The sequence below is a fragment of the Gossypium arboreum genome, chromosome 11 (genome assembly GCF_025698485.1).
Source record: "Gossypium arboreum isolate Shixiya-1 chromosome 11, ASM2569848v2, whole genome shotgun sequence".
Classification (NCBI taxonomy): Eukaryota; Viridiplantae; Streptophyta; class Magnoliopsida; order Malvales; family Malvaceae; genus Gossypium; species Gossypium arboreum.
The window spans coordinates 101,103,690-101,129,052 of record NC_069080.1 but is presented as its reverse complement, the minus strand read 5'-3'; positions in this window follow the sequence as shown (position 1 = coordinate 101,129,052).

The window sequence follows — 25,363 nt, the reverse complement described above, 5'->3', positions numbered from 1 at the left end:
CAACAAATCTATCTAAGCACGGTCTGAAAATATGGCTCATTAAATCCATAAATACTATAGGAGCATTCGTTAGTCCAAAAGGCATAACTAAAAATTCATAGTGTCCGTACCTCGTTCGAAAATCTGTCTTTGGCACATCAAAGTCTCTAACTTGTAACTGGTAATAACTCGATCTCAAATCTATCTTTGAAAACACTGTAGCCTCTTTTATCTGATCAAACAAATCATCTATTTTAGGCAGAGGATATTTATTCTTGATTGTCACTTTGTTAAGCTGTCGGTAATCTATACACATTCTCATCGTGCCATCTTTCTTTTTAACAAACAAAAAGGGAGCACCCCAGGACGAGAAACTCGGTCTTGCAAATCCTCTGTCAGTTAATTCTTGCAACTGAGCTTTTAATTTTTTTAACTCTATCAGAGCCATTCTGTACAGAGCTAACGATTTGTACCCGGTATTAACTCAATGCCAAACTCAACCTCTTGGATCGGTGGTAAACCCAATAACTCTTCGGGAAACACATCTGGATATTCACACACAACTGACAATGATTCGATCTTCTTTTCAGTCACTTTTGTATCAAGCACATAAGCAAAATAAACTTCGCACCTCTTTCTCACATATTTCTGAGCTAACATCGATGAAATCACCATTGGCAAGCCATTCAAATTGTAACACCCCTAAATCGTATCCGTCGTCGAAATAGGGTTACGAGGCATTACTGATCAACCACAACATAAATCATACATTTGTGCAATCATAATTATAATCCATTCATCTCAATCATTTTGTCCCTTGTAAGGTCCTACAGACCTTAAAACATGCTTAAAAGTGGTTCAGGACTAAACCAATAATATTTGCAAACTTTGGAAAACTTAGAAAATTTTCCAGCATTTAAGGGTCACATGCTCGTGTGAACAGGCAGTGTGCCTCACACGGCCACCGGACACACCCATGTCACAAGTCGTGTGAAAACAGGGCATACATACTAACTTGTACCACACGGCCGAGGACACGCCCGTGTGCCATGGCTGTGGGAAAACTAGGGAGGTTATTGACTTGGGTCACACGGCCGACCACATGCCCATGTGCCAGCTCGTGTGCCACACATGGTCAATAGACACGCCCGTGTGTCTAGGCCGTGTGAAAATTGTATGGTATACTTCCTTAATTCGAAAGGGTACACTCGGGGCACAAGGCCATGTAACATAGCCGTGTGTGACACACGGCTGAGACACACGCTCGTGTCTCTGCCCGTGTGGACAAAAATAGGCCATTTGCAAAGCCAATTTGCCACCTTTCACTCATGCACACATAGCAACCAATTTGGAACTATTTCCATACCCTTATAAGCAGCCCAAAACATACCAATTCACATACGTATCATACCATCTATCATCAATTATTTCAACTACTCAATTCCACATTTAAAACTTACCAAATCATTATACTAAAATCATTACAACTTGCATAAGTTCTATTTACATTAATTCATCCTATTATTATCTATTTCATATTTCAAAACACATCATTAAACTATATCAACAACTAAGGCCAACATACCCAAAAACAAGCCAATATTTAAGGTATTATACATATCACATAAATCACCTTTCAAACACATCACTTAGGCCAACTTAATTGACCAAATACATACCAATATTTTCAAACAAAAGTAAGCCAAATCTCATTGCTTAAATCATAATTCAAAACTTATCGTCAACTCACTAGCCTATACATGCCATATACAATATTTACAATCATCCAAAAATACCAACAAGTAGTCGATAGTGTGATGATGGTCCCCGATAATCCCCGATGTCTGAGCTAGCTTCGATACTCTATAAAACAAAGACAAACAACACAAAGTAAGCTTCATAGCTTAGTAAGTTCGTACTAAAAATTTACTCAATAGTTCATAATATACAAATCATCAATTAATAAACACTTAGTAAATCTCATATCACCATTCGATTCTACTCCATAACCATTTATCATATATTTACAAATCCATCAAGCTTCATACACATAGTATCAACTATCACATAGGTATCGTACGTACCTGTACTTCCCTGTATTTATATATTTCATTCTCACCTCTTTGCTCAATACGTTAAATTGTCTGGAAATCTTTCAATGCTCTAAGAACTTGCACACTTAGTGCATAAATGATTAGCCGAAACTATAACGATATCGTATACATAGTGCCATCAACTTAAACTGAAGCTATCTCGGTATCGCACACTAAGTACCACATATAGCCAAAGCTATACCAATTCGTACACTAAGTGCTTTATAAAGCTGAAGCTATTTCAAAATGCACACTAAGTGCAGAAATTAGTAGATTTGTCATCGTATGCAATCATATTCACATATATATACAATTTATGCAATATTAATGTATGAAAAACATAATTGTAACAATGTTTATCATGTACAAACTTACATCGGATACTAAAATGGTGAATTGAATCGTTTAGTTGATAACTTTAGTTTTCCCCCAATATAGATCTGAATTCCTCCTTTCTTGATCTAGATGTATTCAAAATTAACTTATTCAATCACATATTCATTCAATCTAGTCCACAACACTCATTTAAGAGTTTTTACATATTAGTGTAACACCCCTAACCCGTAACCAACATCGGATTAGGGTTACGAGGCATTACCAGACAGGCAGAACATTTCATAATCACTTCACAATAAAAAATCAGACATTAACAATTTATAGTCAAACATAAGCATAAAGTCCCTTTCTTAGGTCAATGAGACTATAAACATGCATCAAGAAGAGGTCAGGACTAAACTGAACACACTTGTAAAATTTCCAAACTTAGAAAATTTCAATTTTATTGAGGTCACAGGCCCGTGTGACCAGGCCGTGTGCCTCACACGGTCATCAGGCACACCTATGTGAACCAGCAGTGCCAAAATAGGGTGACCATACTGACTTTCACCCATGGCCAATAGGCACGCCCGTGGGGTATAGCCGTGTGATACTTAGCTAGTGACTGACTTTAGCCCACGATCATATGACACGCCTGTGTGTCAAGGCCGTGTAATTCTTAAGAGAATACTGCTTTTCTTACATGGCCACAAGGCACGCCCGTGTGGCACAATGCAGGCTTGGTTTAAGCCAACTTGCCACCCTATATGGGTCTATCCTACAAGCAAGGAAACAAACATATATGTACCATCCAATCAACCATTCTTTATGCTAAAAACATACCTCATTCATGCCAAAATATTATCAACCATTTACATACCTATAAACCTTACCTTTTTATACTAAAACATATTGTAAAATCATAACAAAAACATCATTCATTCTCATATCATGAACTCACCAAACTTATCTTCTCCATTACCCAATTTAAGGCATGCCATAATTGCAAATTAACATCACATATCATAAGCCATTATCAAATATGAGTTCAAAACAAAAATTAGCCAAATCTCATGGCTAACTATATACATCACAAAACATACTTCACAACTACTAACTTATACATGCCATACTTCAAATATTTACATTTTCAAAAGTACAAAAATGAGATCGATAGTGTGGTGACAATCCTCGACTATCCCCGAGCCTTCAGTAGCTACGATAACTGTAAAACAGACAGTAATCACACTGAGTAAGCTTTCAAAAGCTTAGTAAGCTCGTACTCAAAACATTCATAGTATATGAACATAAAATGATAACCTATGAGTATTTGCACAATTTCAATCCATATAACTATATCAACTCAATGAGATTCATATACATAACATCATCTACACTTACGCATTATACATACCTGAAACTTCCTGTAACGCCCCCAAAATCTCGAAACCCAAAAATCTCGAAATCTCGAACTTTTTTTATTTTCAGTTTTGATAAAAATTGTGTGTTATGTTCCTAGCCATGTGATAATTATAGTACGTCTTAATTAAGGTTTGAATTCGAACCTAGGAATAAATGAAATTATAATTTAATTATTAAAAGAATCAGGGTTAGCAAGTAGGTGGGCTTTTAAATAAAGATAGGGGAAAAATAACATCAAAAAGCCTTGTGGAAGAGTGGCTAAGTGACGCCACTTAGAGTGCAGGGGGTGGCCTTAGTAGCTAGCAAGGAGGTCTAAGGTTCGAATCCTAGTTTTGTGTTTTAGAAGTTTAATTTTGACCTTCTAGAAGGTTGGAAGTGGCGTGAAGATGGACTCTAAGGGGAGTGTTCAGAAGAGAAAATTAAGGAAAGGATCAAGGGGTTATCAGGGAGAAAAACGAGGAGATGAGAAGGGAGAAGTGATGGAGTCAAATTGGGAATTGGGCATGGAAAATTCAACTATAAGGGCTATAAATAGGGGCCGAATACAGGGTTGCCAGGCTACTGCCAAAATTTTTCTTCACCTTGTTGCCAGAAACCCCTTTCTCCAAAAGCTGAAAACCCTTTTCTTTTCAAGATCCAAAAATCCGAAAACCCTTTTGTTTTTCCTTCTTTTCTTCCTGTCGATTTCTATTCTTCTCTACACAATTTTCTTTGTTTCACTTAGTCGATTTCTTCTTCTACTCTTCTTCTTTAATCTATACCAAATAAACCTTATTCTCCATACTAAGTTTGAAAAGCCGAAAAGCCGAATCTCCCAAGGGCTGAATACTCTTTGACCGAATCTAGTGTAAGTGTTGCTCTTCCAATCAGTTTTCTTTGCTAGGTATCGATTATTGTCCCTCACTCTTTCAATCAAATTTGTTAGGGAATTAGTATCGGATCTCAGATCTTAACTCTCTGCCGAATTGCTCTTTAGGTGTTTGCGGTTTTGGTAAGTGTTCCTCATCCATTGGCTAAGGTTGGCCGAATAGCCATAGTAAGGTAAGGGGACTTGTGTTGGATACGAGTCACCTATTATTCTAGTTTTAATAGTTACGATTGGTGTAGATCTAGGAGTTGATTATGGTTAGTGAAGGGGTTGTTATACTTATCGCGCAAGGTAAGGTTAAGGTGAGATTCTGGCTTTTGATAAAGTATTCAGTAAGTATGTAAGATTAATCTTTGAGTGATATCGATTGTAGGTTTAGGATAAGGAGATCACATCACGTTTGCTTACTAGGTGCGTACATACACTGCACACACATTATGTATCGACAAAAGCAGAAATGCCAAAAAGCCAAAAAGCCAAAAAGCTGAAAGTTTGGCTACGGTAGTCTTGCGAGTGCGCGAACACTCGTAAGGGGGAGATGATAGGTTTCCTGAGGCCCACGGACAATTCCGTGGACTTGAGTTGTGATTTGGCCATATGGGCCAGAATGGGGTAAATAGGCCCGATGGGTTGTTGGGCCCATAATAGGCAAAAACTAAATATTGATGCTATGTGATAGGAACTTGTATGTGAGCATCATTATGAATGTGACTGGGCCTAACGGGCCATATAAATGTGATTTGGGCCTAATAGGCCTTATACATGTGATTTGGGCCTAATGGGCCAATTAATATGATTGGGCTTAATGGGCCAGATACAGGTATGTGAAATTGTTTAGGCTTTGTAAGGGGTTTTGGGCCTAGTATATGATATCCATATAAGACTTAATTAATATATCGCGACCGTGGACAAGTCAAAGGGTTAAGGTGTGGTAACGGGTATATGCATGTCTATGATTGGATCCAGGGAGAGCTTGGTACTTAAGCGGTCTTAATGACTCACCTCTTCCTCTCTGGAATCCTACCTGGTGCATAGTGTTCGTTCATCTTAGTTCACAGGACTCGTTAACGGGCCAAGGTAAGTGAAAACCGTAATTATGGGAAAATTACCGAAACGCCCCTAAGGGTAAAATGGACCAAAATACCCTTAGGTGTAGAATGTAAGTTTTATGGATGTGACATGCATACATATGATATTTTGCTTAGGTTGCATATGGGTGGGAATTATGGAACGGAGGAAGTATATGAGGATCGCATGGTTGCTTGACAATCGCGGATTCACCGACGGCTTTTAAAGCCAAATATGTAAATGAAGGTAGTTCCGCAACTGGGGTACCATGGTGTGTGGGCTGGGTGGGTCGATATTCATATCCCCACATAGTGTGACGGGGGATGGAGCTGGTGTGTAGCAGATGGATAATTTGGATGGGATTGCATTGCATGATTGATGAATGATGTTTTTTTTGAATGCTTGTTTTTGCCGAGGTTTGTACACACTGAGTTTGCGAAAACTCACCCCCTCTTTTATTTTATTTTCAGGTGATGCTCAGTAGAAGGTTCGATGTTTGGAGGGACTTTGGGTGGCCAGCTAGCAAGACAACTTGGACTTATTTCTCTTTTAAAAGCATATAAGTTCTTTATTTTATTAAGTATTTTTTGGACCGGAATGTAATAAGGCTTCCTTCTTATTATTATTTGGATTATTATTATTATTTTCATTGTAATTACATGGGATTCCTAAATTATAGTATGTTTTCTATGTTTCCGCAACTTAATTTCTAAATGATAAAGTTTTCTTAAATCAAATGTTTTAAACAAGGCTTTCGCAACTGAAATGTGTGTTTATTTTTAAGTTAATTAAGGTTTCTTTTGTTTAAGAAGGGTTTTCAATAAAAACACGATTTTTGCTAAAACACTTCAATGTGACATGTCAGATTCGGCCATAACATCTGGGCCAGGTTTGGGATGTTACACTTCCCGTACTTTTTCACTTCTGTACTTACCCGTACTTATTCATTTCTGTACTTACCTCATGTTGAATGTTATAAGACTTTCCATAAGTTATTCGTATTTTACACATCAACACACTTAGTGCTATAAGGTTAGCCAAAGCTAAATATTTCCGCACACTTAGTGCCATCTCAAATAACCGAGACTAAGTCGGTATCGCACACTTAGTGCCTCAAGTAGTTGAAGCTAGTTAAATTGCACACTTAGTGCCAAAGCTAGTTTAAATCGCACACTTAGTGCCATACTTTCATTTCATCACCATATTATCCAGTTCAATTATATGCAACTTATGTATAATAAAGACATCAAAACATACTTAACATCATATTTTAAGTAGAACTTACCTCGTACTCGAAATTTTTCTACTCGGATTATCTACTCGATAACCTTCGACTTTCCTCGATCTAAGTCTGATTTCCTCCTTTCTTGATCTGTAGGTTTTCGAAATTAACCTTTTTATTTACCAATTAATACAATCCATCTATAAACACATATTTAGGGCAATTTGCAAACTAGCCCTCATGTTTTCATATTTCGACACTTTAGTCCCTCTTTCACAAAATCACAAAATACACATAATTTATTTATACACAGGCTTAACCGAATTTTCATGGCTCTCATACAAGTCCACACATTTCATTTATTTCACATTTTAGTCATTCAAAATAACATTTTCACAATTTAGCTCAATTTACTCAAATCCAACTAAAATCCAAAGACAAAACATGTAGACTCAACATCAAGCTTTCATATTTCACCATTTAACAATACAAAACTCATGAATTCATCAATGACACATTTTCAAATCGTCAACAAAATCAAAAATTGAGGCATGGGCTTTATAGTACACTTAGCAACGATCACAAAAATGTAGAAATTATCAAAAACCGAAGCAAAAACATACCCGAATTAAGCTTCCAACTAGCCGAACCCTAGAACTCTTTATCTTTTCTTTTGTTCTTCAATTTTTGGTACAAACAAAGCATAAAAATGCCTATTCTCATGTTTTGTTATAACATATATTAATTTATTAAACATTTGACCATTATAACCTTTATTAAACCATTATAATTTCACCTAACACATGTCTTTTTATGTCCATTCAAACTCCTAATGGTCAAATAACCACATAAGGACCTTTGCTTTAGAAAGCCAACTCAAATAAGCACTTAAACATCTAGCACACAGCTTTTATATTTTATGCGATTAGGTCATTTTTGCAAATTTAGGCATACAAACAATTAAATTTTCACATGGGACTTTCACACATGTCAATTCACTTATCATATACACGAAAATTAATATTAAAATATTATTCTATCTCGGATTTTTGGTCCCGAAACCACTATTTCGATTAGGGTCAAAATCAAACTGTTACAATTAGCCCCTAGATTTTCACATTTCTTACAATGTAGTCCTTATTTCACAAATACACAAATTTACACAATTTATTTTAAATACATGCTAGCTGAATTTTCCTAGTGCATATATTAGCCCATATTAATCATTTATTCACACATTTAACCACATATTTTCATATTTTCAAAAATTAACCCCTTTTATGCAATTTCACTAAAACTCACTTTACAAAACATGATAATATACCAACAAATACTCATTTTCCATCATCAAACATTGAAGAATTCAAGCACTCATCAATGGCACTTTACAAAATCATCAACAAATTTGAAAATTAAAGCACGAGCTAGCTAGAACACGAAGCAACAATCACAAAAAAGTAGAAATCATTAAAAACTGAGCAAAGAACATACATTAATCAAGGAACAAGCTAGCCGAATATCAAAACCCTAAAATGGCTTCTTTTTCATTCTCAAATTCGATTGAAAGAGATGAGTAAATGGCTACCATTTTGTTTCTTTTAATTAATATTAACTTAATTATCAATTTCCAATTTTAACCTTTAATAATAAACATATAAATTACTTAATTCAAGGCCATTTATGTCCATCTTCACCATCAATGGATTAATTACAACATAAGGACCTCACATTTAATAATCCATATCAAATAAACACCTTTATCATATAGAATGCAACTTTTTACATTTTACACGATTAAGTCCTTTTTCTCAAATTGAGCTATTAAATAATAAAATTGGCTCACAAAATTTTCACACATATATATTCACATGCTGTAAACACCCAAAATAATATTAAAATAATTTTATGACCTCAAATTTGTGGTTCTGAAACCACAGCTCTGATTTAGCTAATACTGGGTTGTTACACAAATCATCTGACTCAATTCGGATAATCTCATTATTATGACATCTCAAATCTATCGTTTTTCATTTGCAATTCACAACAGCATCATGCAACATTAACCAATCCATACGCAGAATTATATCAAATTCATCAAATGGAAACAACATTAAATCAGCTGAACAACAAAAATCTCGAATCATCAATGGATAGTTCTTGCACACTTTATCAACCAACACACACTTGCCTAAGGGGTTCGATACTCTAATTACAAATTCAGTAGACTCTACAGGAAAAGTCTTACTGGATACTAAATTCACACATATATACAAATGAGTTGATCTTGGATCTATCAATGTAATAACTTTAGTATCATAGAGAGTAAAAGTACCGGTGATAACATCTGGAGATGATGCTTATTCGCGAGTGCGAATAGCATAGGCTTGTGCAGGTGCTTTAGCATTAGATCTCACAGCAGTGTCTCGTGTCGGACCTCTACCACCACTCACATTTACAACATTACAGGATGGTCTTCCTCTAACTGCAGTGTTACTTGGCCTCGTACTCTAAAAATTATCTTTTTCAGCTAACTCTGGGCAATCTCTGATAAAATGATCTAACAACCCACATTTAAAACAAGCCCGATCATTCGATCTACAATCACCAAAATGTCATTTTCCACACTGTCTACATTTAGGTTGATTTTGTCTCCCATTACCAACACTGGCAATAGATGTAGCTTGAGCTTTAGAACTCACATGTTGCTTTTCATGATCCCTGATTGAATGTCCCACAGATGCATTAGAATGATTATACGAGTCTCATAATTTCTTTGATGAAGATTGATACGGCTTACTCATCGATCTCTTTCTCGAATCTTTTGCTTCAAAGTTAGTTATTCTCTTTTCTTTGCTGAGATCCTCAGCTTTACAAGCCCTCTCAACCAGCACAACAAATTTCTTCAATTCAAGAATCCCGACTAATAGTTTTATATCTTCATTCAACGCATCAATGAATCGTTTACACATGATCTCCTCAGTAGACACATATTCTGGGGCATATTTACTTAAACGTATGAACTCTCTTTTTATACTCAGTTACAGTCATCCGACCTTGTTTCAACTCTGAAAACTCTTTATGTTTCTGATCGAGAAATTGCTGACTTATGTATTTCTTTTAGAATTCAATTCAGATTGGAAGAACTCCCAAGTAACTGTTCTCTAGGAACCACAGATGTCAATGTTTTCCTCCAATGATATGCATTGTCTCTAAGTAAAGATACCACACATTTGATAAATTCTTCAGGAGTACATGACAATTCCTCGAATACTCTAATCGTGTTCTCGAGCTAAAACTAAGCTCTCTCAGCATCATCATCACTTGTTGCCTGAAACTCTTCAATCCCATGTTTCTAAATCTTATCAATAGGTGGCTTACTCAATCGAATCGAATCTATCAGTTGTAGTGCAACTGGAGCTTGTTAAGGAATAGGCGGGGGTAGAGATTGTTGAGCTATCGGATTCATTCGTATAAATTCTGTGAACCACTCACTCATCATGTGGAAAAAGGCTTGTTTAGCCTCTCCCTCATGGCTATTAGTTACGAGTCTAAAATCAGACTGTACTGCCCCTTGAGCGGGAGCGGGTGCATTACTTTCAACATCGTCAGCTACGGCTCAATTGGGATCCATTTGCTATATAAAAACACATTTTAACTGTCAGGAATCATCACACTATCGCAGTTTATATATATAGCATGTATATCTAGACACTCACACGCTACGTTAGTCCTAGAATTGACTAAACCGTAGCTCTAAAACCAATTAAATGCAACACCCGTAACCCGTATCTATTGTCAAAATAGAGTTACCAGGCATTACCAGATAATACACATAATTCGCATACATTTATGTATTCATAATCAACATCTATTTAACTCATACACATTGTCCCTTATAAGGTCCTATGAGGCCTTAAAACATGCTTAGAAGTGGTTCAAGACTAAATCGATAACATTTGCAAACTTTGAGAAACTTATAAAATTTTCAAACATTGAAGGGTCACACGCCCGTGTGAATAGGATGTGTGTCTCACGCGGCCACCAGACACGCCCCGTGTCATAAGCCGTGTGAAAACAGGACATACATTCTAACTTGCACTACAAAGTCGAGGACACGCCCTTGTGCCATGACCGTGGGAAACCTGGAGGGGTTATTGACTTGTGCAAAACGGCTGGCCACACGCCCATGTGCCAACCCATGTGTCACACATGGCCAATAGACACGCCCGTGTGTCTAGAGTGTGTCAAACCTGTAGGGTATACTAAATTTAATTCGAAGGGTACCCTAGGGGACACACAGTTGTGTAACATAACCGTGTGTTGCACACGGCTGAGACACACACCCGTATCTCTACATGTGTGGACAAAAAATAGGCCATTTGTAAAGCTAATTTGCCACCCTTCACTCATGCACACATAGCAACCAAATTGGTACCATTTCAACACGTATTTTAGCAACCAAAACATGAAAATTTATACACATATCATGCCATCTATCCACAACCATTTCAACTACTCAATTCCATATTAAAAAACATACCAAATCATTAAACCAAAATCATCACAACTTACATAAGTTCCAAATGTATTATCATCACCTTTTCATCAACTAAATCATGCCTATCAAATATATCAATTCATCATCTATAACCATAACATACCATTCCTCAAGCATTAATACACCAACTTACAACTATTTAATAGCCAACAGATAATCATACCAAACAAGCCAACACATAAGGCATTATATACATCACATATATATCAGTTATCAAACACAATTCAAGCCAACTTAAATGGCCATACATACCAACATTTACAAGCCAAATCTCATGGCTAATATCATAACTCAAAACAAACCAAGATGACACCAGCCTATACATGCCATATACCATATATACAAAGCTCTAAAAGTACAAACGAGATGATCGATATTGTGATGACGTTTCTCGATGATCCCCGAGTCTGAGTTAACTTCAATAATCTATAAAACAGTGGAAAATAAACACAGTAAGCTTTAAAAGCTTAGTAAGACATACACAAATAAATCATCTCATGAATCAATATCATTTCCACCAATTAAGTAAGATATGAATAAGCACATCTAAATACACATTCAAGTTCACAAACCTTTCTCATTGTTCACATATTCAATATCATAATTGAATTCATCAAATGTTTTCCTTTTCAACACTTATTTGAATCTCGTATGTACCTGAGTCGTTTAAGTCATTCACACGTTCTTTCTCAACTTCACTTTGCCCATTGAATCGTTCAAAATCATTAAGGATACTCGACAATCACATATAGCTTGTACAATGCCATATCCCAGATATGGTCTTACATGTTATCATATATTGATGCCACTGTTCCAGATAGGGTCTTACATGTAATTGATTAACGATGCCAATGTCTCAGACATGGTCTTACATGTAATCACAATACAATGCCAATGACCTAGACATGGTCTTACATGTAATCACAACTCAATAACCTAATGTCATGACATTCGTATCCTATACTATTCCTAAGGTTTGTATAGGACTTTCAGATGTCGTAACTCTGTCGATTCTTGCTCGTAATTGCTCATTCAATATTTAGCAATTCAATGATAATTAAACATGTATAATTCAATATAAAAACATTCATTTGCATATGAACTTATCTCGTAATAGGGATAAACAGACTAGATCAAATATTCGATAACTTTCAATTTCCCTCGATCTAAATCCGATTTCTTTCGTTCCTGATCTATATATATTCAAAATTAATTCACTTAATCATCAAATCAATCAATTTCATCCACAAACACATATTTAAGCCAATTTGCACTTAGGCCCTAAATTTTCACATTACTTACAATTTAGTCCCTATTACACAAAAACACAAATTACAAAAAATCTCAATATTCCATGCCTGACCAAGTTACCTTTAAGCCTCTAGTAGCCCATAATTATCAACATTTCACACATTTAACCCCTCAAATTACACTTTTCACAATTAAATCCCTATTTGACATTTTTGTCAAAAATCACATAACAAAACTTTAATATCTATCACCAAACTTTCAAAATTCATCAACAATCATTCAAAAGCTCAATCATCCATCAATGGAAACTCACAAATTCATCAACAATTTCAGAAATTAGGGTACGGGCTAAATAGATTACTAAGCAATTATCACAAAAACGTAGAAATCATAAAAAATGGATCAAAAACCAAACCTTAATGAACTTGGAATGCTTTGTTGAATAAAAATTAACTTTAGCTATTCCTCTCTTCATGTTTTAGCTAATGAAGATGATAATCTAACAAATTTTAGTTTTTGTTTTATTTAATATATCATTTTTTAGCCATTTACCAAATTAACCTTAAAATTAATTCAACATTTCAATAATGCCAAGCCAAATATCATCCATTAACTCACAATAGGGCTATTTACCTCATAAGGACTTTAACTTTAAAGTTCTATAGCTATTAGAAACCTTTGGCAAATAGAACAACATTTTTGCACTTTACGCGATTTAGTTTTTTTTCTCAATTTGAGCTATTAAACAATAAAATTAGCTCACAAAATTTTCACACACATATATTCACATGCTGGAAACACTAAAAATAATATTAAAATTATTTTATAACATTAGATTTGTGGTTTTGAAACCACTATTACAATTTAACTAAAACTGGGCTGTTATAAGTATACCCTACAGATTTGCCACGGCCTAGTACACTGTCTGGCACACGGACATGTATGGCCTTTTTTAGGGCACACGGGCTAGCCAAAAGGGCATGTGTATTGACCGTGTGACCCAAGTCAAAGAGTTACATGGGGTTAAACATGGGCTATGACACAGCAATGTGCTCCTATTTTGAATGTCCGCACGACCTGTGACATGGGCGTGTCTGTTGGCCAAGTGAGACACACAGACGTGTGTCCCCTGTTCTGAGAAAAATTTTCTAAGTGTTCTATGAGTTTCGGTTTAGTCTTGGACCACTCCCAATGAATGTTTAGGGCCTCATAGGCTCGTATTAAGGACAAAATGATTTTTTTTGAATGAAATGTATATGATTTGATTAATTGTATCTGAATTGTATGTTTAAAATGTGTTATAAGTCTAGTAATGCTCAGAAACCCTACTCCGGTGTTGAATATGGGTGAGGGGTGTTACATTATAAGCATGAATCAAATAAATATTATTTAATCAAAACAATCATCGTAGCTTAAATAAAATTAAGCTAACATTGTTGTAAACAAGAACAAAGAACACATAACAAACATTTTCAGATTAAATTAAAGAAAAGAAAGATTAAACCCAAATTAGAGTGGCTATCACCCAAGAATCTGATCGATGAGGCTCCTTCACTCCTTCACTTTGTTCCTTTACTGATGGCTCTCTGAGGTGGCCAACCAAGGGATCTTTAAGAGGATTAATTGCTAAAATCTCTATGAAGAGATGATGCTATGCGTGGGGATTGGAAAATGCTAAAGAGAATTTAGAGAGAAGAGAATGACGAGGGATGAGGGATGATGGATGTGGGATCAATGAGGTCTTATTTATAAGTGAAGAGAGTAGGGTAGTTTGCTAAAAATAGAAAGGTTTAGTCTCTTCAAGCTTTTCCAATGAGTGGCTATAACAGCCTGATTTTGGGCCTAGTCAGAACAGTGGTTCTGAAACCACTATTTCTGGGCCAGAAAAATTATTTTTAATATTATTTTATGTGTTATAGAATGATTATATGAGTGGATGAAAATTTTGTTGAATTAATTTTAGCATTTGTAAGCTTAATTTCGAAAAAAGACTAAATCACATAGAGGCTAAAAGTTGTGATTTGCTAGCTAAATATGTTAAATTGCTAGAGAACCATAATTGGGGGTGTTTAAAGTGCAAATAGACCCCTTTCACAAGCTTGGCCGGCCATAGAGATAAATAGGAGTTGAAAAGTCAAAGTTAGGTAACTTTTTTTGGTAACAAATAAAACAAAAAGAATAAGTTGTCATCCTTTCATCTTTTTTTTCTTCTTCCATCGAAAATGCTAGCAAGGAGGGGGCTTGGAAAGCTCAAAATATCAGCCACTTATATTCTTTGTAAGTAAGTGATTTAGATGCCTATTTTTGATAATTTTTATACTTTTGGAACCCTTGTAGCATGAACTAGCTAATGGGGGGACTATTTTGTGAAATGGTTGATTAGGGATTTTCCATAAAAGGATTTATGTTGTTTGCTAAATTTTTATGGAGGCAAATGAGTCTTGGGCGTCTTATAAACAACTTTTGTAAATGGTGTTAGCATGAAAACACCTAAAAAGACTATATTGCATAAGTTGTAAAATAGATGTTAAGTATGTGAAATAGTGGGAAATTGGAGTTGCTATAAGAGTAAAAAGGGTTCGGCTAAGCTTAAGATGTGAAGAAATTCGATAAAAATCGATTTTCAGACATAGAGGTAAAATGGTCATTTTGCAAAAGTCTAGGGGCAAAATGGTCATTTTTCCCAAATATGGGTTATTGAATATCTAGACCGATAAAGTGATTAAATTTGTAAAATTCTGTTATTTTAGATCAAGAAAATCGAGATTTGGACTTAAATCGAGAAAGTGCGTGGTTAAAGAAAAAAAGAGAATAATTAGCCGAAATTGCATTTGAGGTAAGTCCGAGTGATTAAATGAGCATGATATTTATGCCATTGTTATTATACTTGAAAATCTATCTTGCCATGATTGTATTAAAGTTTAGATTGATGATATTGTATATGAGAAAGTGATGTCAAATGTAAATAACATTTATGTGTTGATTAAATGCTTGGAGATTTGATGGAATATGATATTCCATTGAAACGAGTAAGTTGTATGTAAATAATACAACTATATTGTTATTATATGTGTTTAAATTGATATAGCATGAATTGTTTGGTTGTGGAAATGATTATGTTTGATGAATATTAAGATAGTAGAATTCCAGTGTGAACCTTAAGAAACAATTCGGATATTCATGCCATGACATTCAGGTTATTTGTGAGCCACTGTAAGACCATGTCTAGGACATGGCATCGGCATTGAGACGGGAGCTAGTGTAAGACATGTCTGGGGCATGCGTCAGCCTCGAGATGTAAGCCAGTGTAAGACATGTCTGGGACATGCATCGGCTACGAGATGTGTCAGTGTAAGACCATGTCTAGGACATGACATCGGCACGGATATGTGAGAGCTAGTGTAAGACCATGTCTGGGACATCGTAACAGCCTTGATTTTGATAGCTTTTTGAATGGTTCAACTGTAAGAGTTATGGTTTAAGCTAAGTGAGAAAGCTTATGACCATATTGTGAGGGTACAGGTACTTACATGAAATTGATGAGATGTGAATTCAATTCATGTTATATGATTAGTAAGAAATGAAAATGAGCATGTTGAGTAACACAGGTATGTATGCCAAGCTCATGAGAAATGATTTCAGTTTATGATGCACCTTTAGTGAAGATGTAAATAGGTAATTCATGCTTATGAGAATGATTTTGTGATGACCTTGTGATTATAGGTCTATACTTATGATGTATGAATATAACCTTACTAATGTTGTGAAAGAATTAATATGGTATGATAAACTTAATATCGTTAATTTACACTAAAATAGTTTTGGACAACAACCATAGTCCGACTTTGAAAATCCACCAAAAATTGTGAAAATTGAGTTAGAGGCTGAATAAAACATGAAATTAAATCATAATGAGTCTAATTTCATATAAAGGAAACATTGTAAGCAAAAGAGTTTCATATTATGAAATATTTAAATTGTTGTGAGATAGAGTCAGAATGACTTTGAAATCCTTTGTTTTGATTTGAGAAAATCATTTAAAATTTTAAAAAAATATTTATAAGTTATAATTTATATGATTAGAATTCTTCATGAGTCTATTTTCAATAGAAATAGACAAGAACATCATTCGAGTCTCGTATTATGAATAATTAATTTTTAGTGAAGAGGGGTCAGAACTGTCAGACAGCAAAAAAGGGTAACTTTAAGGAATAAACTGTACTAATTGGCTGAACCAAAAAATTCTAAAAATTTTACGGTAAGAAGATATGTGATTCTATCTTCAGGGAAAATTATCGGAACTTAATTTTGAGTTTAGTAGCTCCAGATATAAATAATTTAGTGACTCTAGGTCGAGAAAACAACTTGACTGGAACATGAATAAAAATGCAAATAGGGTTGTATTACCATGAGAAGCAAGTTGATAAATTGCTTATTATTTTCATACGGTCTTACTAAGCTATAAATCATACTCCCATCCTTTCCTTTCCTTTATTGTTTTCAGGTTAGCTCGGAGTTGGAGATCGTTGGAGGCAGCATCACACTATCAAGTCGCTACCTTTGGAATAATGAAGTATATATTAGAAATTTCAAGTGAGTGGCATGTATAGAGATCTAGTTGATTGGCATGTATTATTTTTCTTTGGCCAAATCTATTGGCTTAAATTGAGTTATATGTATATAGCCATGAGATGTGGCTCATATGATTATGGCTTGTAAGCCTAGCTATTCATGTCATGTCTAATGTTTATAATGTGATTATGTTTGTTTGCCATGCATGGTTAGTAATATGACATGTGTGTTGGATGTATGCTCTATGACCAATTGAGGTGGTCATAGCCATGTAGTAATTGCACGTTATATACACAATGTGATAATGATTGAACATGAGTGCTTGATGGATAAGTTGGTAACCATAGTATAATGGTAAAAGCGGTCATCAAAATGACAAGTCTTATGAATGTGAAATAAGGAATCTAGACTTGGCATTGCATGAGTAGATGCATTACGTGTAAGAGGACATGTTAATGTTAAGGATATATCTTAATAAAGAGTGCTTAATCACTAAAATGATGCCATGATTTGCGATTTTGATCTGCATAAGGTTGTAAGAGATTATGAGTAGCATAAAGGCTTGGAAAATAGCCTAAGTCTTGGCCACACGGGCCGAGACACGGCCGTGTGTCTCAACCTTGTGAGGGACACGGCCTGAAGACAAAGGCATGTGGCCTGACTGTATGGTTCGATGTACATGCTGACAACATAAACAGAGAGTTACATAGTCTAAGGACACGGGCGTGCCAAAGGCACACGGGCATGTCCCTATGTCCACACGGGCGTGTGACCCTGTTTCATGGGAAAATTTCCTAAGTTTTCCTAAAACTGTTCAAAGTTTTCGCTTTAGTCCTGAATCAATTCTGATGAATATTCTGGGCTTCGTAGACCCAAATAAGGGATGGCATGCACGTGTTTGAAAGGTTTTGAATTAAAAGAGATTTTATGGTCTGGTTTTTGCATGAATGTATATGTTTAAGTCTGGTAATGTTTCGTACCCTGTTCTGGCGTCAGACATGGGTAAGGGGTGTTACAGTGGTCGGCCATGCTTAGTGCATTTTAGTTGAATTTTGCTTGATTTTTAAGCAATTTAAATGCCATAACAACTCAGGACTGAAACTCGGTGAAATGTAAATCTTCAAGCAAATCTCTAATTTCTTCAACATTGTAAGGACCTTTGTAATTAAACCAAAAAGTAGTTTATGTAGACAGCCATGTATAGCCGAAATTGGGTTGACTTGGTCTTCAATTTGGACTATTTTTTTAATCCAACAAAGCTATCAGACCTGTCCAAAATAAATCAATAAATTAAAGGACCAAAGAATAAAACTTATCCCATTTAAATAATTAATTAAAACCCAAATTATTAATGAAATATTTAAAATGAATTATTACATATAATTTAATATTTTATTATTTAATTTAAGCATGCATGGCCCATTTTATGTCTTAAAGATATAATATGTTCAAATAAATATAAAATAAGCCATTTTATGCATGAAACACCCCGAATTTTGGGCCTAGAAGTATTAGGTTTTGAGCAGGGGTACAGTTTGGAGGTTGCACATAAATATTTTATTGTGCAAGGAAGTGACACAATTGAGTGTTTGGCTTAGTGGTTGTGTGCTCTGGAAGTGTCTGAGAAGTCATGGCTTCAAGCCCTGGTTTCCATAAAATTTTGGTTTTTGAGGATAAAACCCCTATCTTTGGCCAGTAGGGTTATAAGTTTATTTTGGTAAAAACATGACAAAATGGGCCTGTTGGTCTAGTGGATAGTGGTGTGTGGAGTGTGCTAGTGGTTTGAGGTTCAAATCCTTGCTTGTACAAATCGAGTTTATTTTTATTGTTGGCCATGGGAGGAAGCTGTGTTTGACCGAAACACCAAGAGTTTGAATAAGTTTGAATGGGGGTTGTTGTGGCCGAATATTTTGGAAGATATTGGGAGGATTTTTCGGTTGTGAAGGGATTTCGATAAGTGGGATACCAGTTGAGGATTTTGGGGAAAAAAAAGAAGGAATTTGAGTGTAAAAGGGGTGAGGTGCCGAATTTCGAAGGGGGGATTACTCAAAATTTCATTTTTTGTTTTCTGCTTGGTCTTTCTCTCTAAAAATTTCCTGGAAACATTTTCTCTCTTAGCCGAATGCTTCTTCTATTATACCTTTTTCATTTCTTTCTTCTTCTCTTGTTGAATTTGTGAAGTGTGTGTGTCAGTGGACCTTTGTTCTTTCAGTTTTGCCATTTAGTTTTCACGCCAGTCTCTTCTTCCTCTTTATTTGCTGAATATTTGTTAGGTCCCTTTTACTATATTGCATTGTGGACGAGTTTTCCCCACATTGCTCTTTTTGGCTGAACCTTTTCTATATTGCCGAACCTTTTCTCTTATTGGGAAATATTTGTTTTCCCCTTCTCGGTACTTGGGAGAGGTTTTTCAAGCACTCATGGGAATTAATCGGAGACTTATTTGGGTGTGAGATTTTGTTGATATATTGAAGGTGGGAGGTAAGTCGCTTTTGGGTAACCTTAATGCGAATTCATTATGGATTGTTTTTATTAATATTATATCACGGGTTTGTAAGTACTATTGTAGGTTGATGCTATTTCATGTTGACTTCTTTGACTATTTAAGTTCGAGCGTAATCACTCAGTTGTAGAGATGACTGTTAGTTCTCTTGTTGGTATAGGTGAATTATTTTAAACACCCAGTTCCTCGACGTGTTAGGTGTTGGGGGGTGCATTGAATCATCTAAGGTAAGCATTTAAGAATTGAAGAAAGAGTAGTGATATTACTCGTTTTGGGTCTTAATTAGTATTTTACTCGGAATATTGGGTGCAAGTGTTCTTGGGACTACATTGGCAGTGAAACAAAACCAGGTGTGTAAAACACTGCCTCTACTCATAAATCAGAAAAAGTCAGATTAGGTGATCGACGACATTACACGAGGTGCACTCGCTCGTACGGTAATTCGAATGCGTAAAATGTGGGTGTTTGATCGTAGAGGTCACCATGAGCATTTTCATGGGCTTAGGCCGTTCTAGGCCACGATGGGCCAAAATGGGTAGTGAGGGCCCTAGGGGCTCATGGGGCTCACACGGGTAAAACACACGGACGTGTGGAGATTGTGGGCCAGGATGTGTAGTTTACACGGCCAAGGCCATTTCTGGGCTAATTGGGCCACACGGGCATGTGGGCTCTCATAAGCCCGTATTATGGGCCTTGGGCCCATTTTTACGGTTCTATTGGGTCGACAAGTGTACTTGAACCCTTATAAGATAAAATGACTGTTTTACCCTTATGTGGCAAAGTGACTGTTTTTCCCTTATGTGGTAAATGACTATTTTGCCCTTATATGATAAAATGACGATTTTGCCATTCTGAGATAGAATGACCGAAATACCCCCATAGGTTAAAATGATCGAAATACCCCTATAAGGTAAAATGATATAAATACCCCCATATGGTAAAATGATTGAAATACCTCTATAAGGTAAAATGACCGAAATACCCTCATAGGGTAAAATGACTGAGATACCCTTATAAGGTAAAATTATCGAAATACCCCTATACAGTAAAGTGACTGTAATACCCCTGTATGGTAAAATGACTGTAATATCCCTGTAAGGTAAAATGACTGATTTGCCCTACGATGTGTATGATTGTATTTGAGCATGACACGTTATATGTATGTTGCATCCATGTAAGATATTATGATGCAATGCATGAGATGTTGCATGGGGTTGGGATTGTTATTTTGGAGGAAGTGTATTATACTGATATGGTTGCACGGGTCGCCCAAGACGACTGTGGACCTACTGATGGCTTTAAGCCATTCATATTACTGGCAGCTCTACTACAAATACTATTTTAGTGTCGTAACTGGTGCGACTTGGTGTGTAGGGTTAGGTGGGTCAATTTTATCCCCACATGGTGTGTAGGCCTGGTACGGAGATGGTGTGTAGCAGATGGATTGGGTAGGATTTTTGATTGCATACTGCATTGATTCTGTAATGGGCTTAGGCCCCACTGATACTGTTACTAGAATGGGCTTAGGCCCACACTGATTATGATTCTGAAATGGGCTAAGGCCTTAACTGAAACTGAAAGGGCTTAGGGCCAAATTGTGTTTACTCTGATTGTTTGCTTATATGGGATTACACACTGAGTTCTTGTAAACTCACACATCTGTTTTATCTGTATAGGTAATCCCCAGTCTTAGGCGGATTGGTGCTGCGAGGGACTCAAAGGTGGCCACACAACCTCGCACACTTCCAATCTTGATTTTGAATTTATAAGTAATTTTAATTGGGTATTTTTATGTAATAAGGCCTCTAAGGTTTTAACTTTTAATTTGGGATTTTTACTTGCTTTGATATAAACTGCTAGTTATAGGAAGAAGACGTGTTTTTAAAAGATAACTGTTTTTCAAAAACACCACTTCTTCTTAATATAATTTTAAAGCTTCTGCAACAAACATAGTTTTAAAGTGTAATAACAATCTAACGTGAATTACAAATTTTCATTAATGATATAATAAGGTTTTAATATAACGGGCTTTCCAATGAAATTATAGTTTTAAAAAAACACTTCAATGTGGCACTGCCAGATTCAGCCATAACATCTAGGTCAGGTTTGGGATGTTACATATATAATAAAGCATAAAATCACATTTTAATAATTTATATGTCTTAATTTCATATTTTAACATATTTCATTAATTTATTAAATAATTACTTTTAACAATGAATTTAAGTAAAATGTGATAAATTACATAGGAAAAATCCTATATATTTTTTAGTTTACACACCCCCAAACTTAAATTATTACTCGTCTCAAGTAATGTTTATGCACAGCAAAAGGTCTTGCTAAGGCAAAATTTCTAACTGTGTAAGCATTATCAATCTTTCTCCCATAATCATGCATTAATAACTTCATGTTCATAGATCTTCTTTATTAACAAGTAATTCATATGCAAACATCTTTTAGAGTTTCATACTAAGTTTCAAAATATGCCAACATGAATCATAGTTTGTATGTATGTCACTGCCACAAATAACATTCTTCATTCAACATAATTTATTATCAATCAAGTAAACAATCATAAGGCTTATTTATGATCTTCATATGTTGAACTTAGTACTTCCTCTCCTGTAACACCCCAAAATTGGGCCTAGAAGTATTGGGGCTTGAGCATGGGAGCAGTTAGGAGACTGTTCATAAATAGTTTAGTTAAGCAACAAAGTGACACAAATTACATGTTTGCTATATTGGCTTAGCGATTTGGGTGTGTTTGGGAGTGTTTGAGAAGCTTGGGTTCAAGTCTGGGCTTTTGCAATAATTTTAGTTTTTCCCTTTAAGTGAACCTTGGCTTTAGCTTGTAGGCCTCATAAATAATAGACTTATTATTTACAGTGTTCACTTGAAGGCTGTGGTGCTTGTAGACTTGTATCGGTCTTTGCAACCAGATGTGTAGCCATACACCCAATTGTGCTACTGTCAAAACATTGGATAAAGGTGTGTATTCACACCACTATGTTACTGAGAATAGGCAAAATCCGAAAAGCTAAAAAGCAGGTTAAAACGCGTCTGAACTTTTTGACTTGTGAGCATTGCAGAAGGCGTCATCCGGGCGAATGCTTGAGGAAGTCAGGAGCATGTCTCAGATGCAAGTCTAAAGAAATTCAGGCTCGGGATTGCCAAATGACTTTTAATTCAGGTATGTTTTGTTTGAGTGTGATGATTTGGACATAGAGATTGTATGCATGTGATGTCTATCTGCTCCAGTGGGTATGTGTTTTGGGTGTGTGTAAGAGGTTCCATGTTCTAGGTAGAGTGTGTTAGCGTTATTGGGATCAAAGTGCACAGCGAGAGCATAGTGGTGTAGCTGTTACATGACTACCCTGCTAGTTGGAAAATTTCGAGGACGAAATTTCTTTAAGGAGGGGTGAATTGTAACACCCCGAAATTGGGCCTAGAAGTATTGGGCCTTGAGTATGGAAGCGGTTAGGAGATTGCTAATAAGTATTTTAGTTAAGCAAGAAAGTGACACAAATTACATGTTTGCTATACTGGCTTAGTGGTTTGGGTGTGTTTGGGAGTGTTTGAGAAGCCTGGGTTCAAGTCTGGGCTTTTGTAAAAATTTTAGTTTTTTCCCTTAAGTGAACCTTGGCTTTAGCTTGTAGGCCTTATAAATAATAATGCCTGCATTATATCACAAAAGCCTTGTGGTTTGGTGGCAAGTGGCGTGACTTGGTAACTAGGAGAACTTGGGTTCGAATCCCATAACAAGCAAGGAGTATTTATTTTGTTAATGGGGCAGAAAGTGTTTGAATTGGATACAAACTCTGCTGAGGTGGTTGTGGAAGTGGTCAAAGGGAGAAAATCAAGGAATTTGAAAAGGGTGGTTATGGATATGGAGGAGAGTTGGGTGGATAGAATCATGGATTTCAAATTTGGAGAGTTTGAATAGAGTTTGAATTGGTCAAAAGAGAGTTTTGAGGAGAGAATTAGGGAGATGATTGTGGAATAGGAGAGTGGGGAGTTGTCTCCCTAAAATGGGATTCTCTATGTGCCATAATTGGTCTTAGACACTAGGTGCCGAATAGGTTACTTCTTGCCCTTTACTGGTGAATTTTCCCTCTTTTTGCTCCTCTCTCGCTACTACTTGTGTGGTAGCCGAAATTTGGTAGTGGCCTTTCGGGCACATTTTAGATTAACTTTGATTTTATCCTGCGGTAGGGTACTTCTGTTGGAAAAAAACTTTCCTTTCTCCATCACTCTCTTTTTCCCTAGTGTTCAAGGTATTAGTTGAGCTTTCTTTTCCCCTCTCTTCTCCCTTTCTTGTCTCAACCAATCCCTCTTAACTGATTTCACCTTCTCTTCTTTTTCCATTAAAATACTTGGGGTCGATTTCTATTTGCTCTTCTCACTCGTAACTGAATCTCCCTGCATTGATTAAGGTAAATGGGTTCTTTTCTATTTATAGCCGAATCAGGTGTTTACAGTCACTGCTGCTTTGGATGCTCGGTTATCCTTTCCCTTATTTTCTCTCTATCATTTTAGCACTCTCCTCTAAACCATCTTTGTCTGTCATCTTTGACAGGGGTGTTAGTGTAGGCCGAATACTGTTACCAACCTTTTTGGTTCCACGTGTTGGTAAGTGGTCTCACTTGGTTCATTATATTCGCATATATGGTATGGGTTAACATGATGCAGTCATAATGCAGAGTTCATCAAGGATCTAGAAGTTCGTCCTAACTAGCGGTTTAAGGCAGATAAACCATCTTCATCTTGTCGCGATCGGTAATAGTTACAGTTGGGATTTAAGAGTTGTGAAAAGGTTATTAACCTTATTGAATATAGACTTATTATTTACCATGTTTACTTGAAGGCTATGGTGCTCGTAGACTTGTATTGGTCTTCGCAACCAGGTGTGTAACCGTACACCCAATTGTGCTACTGTCAAAGCGCTGGATTGTGTATTCACACCACTATGTTACTGAGAATCAGCAAAAGTCGAAAAGTCGAAAAGTCGAAACTTTGGCATTTGAGGCCTCACGAGCGTGCAATCACTCCTGGGGTAAATCGAGCACAAAAATCATGGGCGATAGATTGTATAGGCCACCACGAGCATTTTCGTGGACTTGGACCGTTATGGGCCACGTTGGGCTGAAATGGGCTGTGTGGGCCCAATAGTTTCGTGTGCCCCACATTGATTAAATCCGCGGTAAGTGATGAATATTGGACTAGGCTATGTGGGTCACATAGCCATAACTGAATTTTGGCTAAATGGGCCACACGAGCGTGTGGGCCTACTAGGGCCGAGTAATGGGCCTTGGGCCCATTTACACAATTATGATCAATTAGATTATCTGTGTCACTCGAGGTGACTGTAAACCTTCGGAGAGGACACTATCTGAGTTGAAACCCTAAAATAGGTAAAATGACCGTAATACCCCTGTAGGGTAAAATGACCGTAATGCCCCTGTAGGGTAAAATGACCGTAATGCCCCTGTAGGGTAAGATGACCTAATGCCCC